We start from the raw sequence: 1,577 nt of genomic DNA, 5'->3' as shown, positions 1-1,577 counted from the left end.
ACCCCATGTTTTCCATGTTCTGGAGTTTAGACAGTCTATACTAGGAGTCCCATTGCAGCAAAGAGCGAGAAAACATAAGCTAGTGGGAGTGGAAATTGCCTCTGTCCCTCTTCTTTAGTCTTCTAAAACTCAGTGAATTTTTAAAAGTTTAACCAGGTGGAGATTCTTGCAACAGAACTTTCTCGAGAACTGACCCAAAAGCGTGACTTCCAGCAGAAAGTACTTGGCTTCGGCCTGGCCTCTTCTGGAAAAATGTGGTGACACATGCGTGCATTATTAAAGGAAAAAAACTATTAATACAAAATGTCCATGCACATGCTTCTCTCCCAAAGACAGGGGAAAAAAGCATGTGATGTATTAGTCACATTAGTTAATATGCTATGGAGCACATGACAATTTGTGACAAATACTGGTCTAGAAATGCTAGTTTAACATGACTTCCAGCCTTTAGGAACAGTCTTTGTTTCTCTCCTTTCTGTTTCTGGACAGAAGCATCTGTCACAAGCAGCAGCTCTTAGGGAAAGAGTAAGACAGAGACGTCTTGGGTGAGCATTGGGAGTGTGCTCAAACGTGGCTCTTCTCAGTGCAGCTGGCTGCTCTGGAATTAAACAATCCACTGTTGGATTTCGCACTCTCTTTGCTTTAAACAAAAGGAAAATCACCATTCCCTATGAAGATTAAATTGTGGCATCCAGCGTGCAGCAAATAGGTAACCAACATAATCCAAGATAAGATAATCAAAGATAAGATAATAAAATTCAGAGATCTACTAACTTGATATTAATTTCGGATTTTCTTTCTGCCCAGAGGAAAAAGGACAATAGGTGGGTCTGTCATTACAATCCACCTTGTGCTGGGGTAGATACGGAGGCATGGTATCCTTGACTTTTGGGACACTGAGCTGTGGATGTAGTTTTGATGGGTGCCTAACCAGCACTTCTCTTTGTGTTTCCAAATCATTCCACTTTCAATAGCCTGGGACCTCCTGGCAGCTTAAGTATGTTTTATGTTTTGGGGAAAAGAAGATAAACCCTGAAGTTTTTCAGCTGCTTAAGGAAATGAGGCTGCTGAAGCACAGCAACAGACTAGGCAGCCAAGTATCTTTTCTAGCTGATCTCTGTGAGCAATTTCCAGAACAAAAACTTGTATTTCGACTTGAAGGGATTCATACATCATCTTTTCCAAAAATCATTTTCCAATTTTATAAGCTTGTTATATCGAGTAAGCCAAACATATAGGTATTACATACTGTGTACAAGGTTGATTATGTAAGAAACTGGTAATCAGTAAGTTCCACATCTGTTAACTTCTTCCTGTTCAACTGAAAGCTGTAAGTATATAATGTTAAATGCCGTTTTTCTTCTCTAAAATGTAAGAAAAAAAAGAGAAAAAAAGATGAGACTATTTTCCTCTCATGGCATCTGAAGAGAACAGCTATCTCTTCAGAACCTGACTGAACTAGAATGTTTTCAATGACTACTTTTATGGCTTTTTTCTTGCAAATATATATAAAGTGCAGAAATCAGTTGCAGTCTTATTAAGACTATGTCTTTGTAACAGGGTTAACTTGAGCTCCG

The sequence above is a fragment of the Gavia stellata genome, chromosome 16 (assembly GCF_030936135.1).
Source record: "Gavia stellata isolate bGavSte3 chromosome 16, bGavSte3.hap2, whole genome shotgun sequence".
Taxonomy (NCBI): Eukaryota; Metazoa; Chordata; class Aves; order Gaviiformes; family Gaviidae; genus Gavia; species Gavia stellata.
This window is presented reverse-complemented; position numbering follows the sequence as displayed.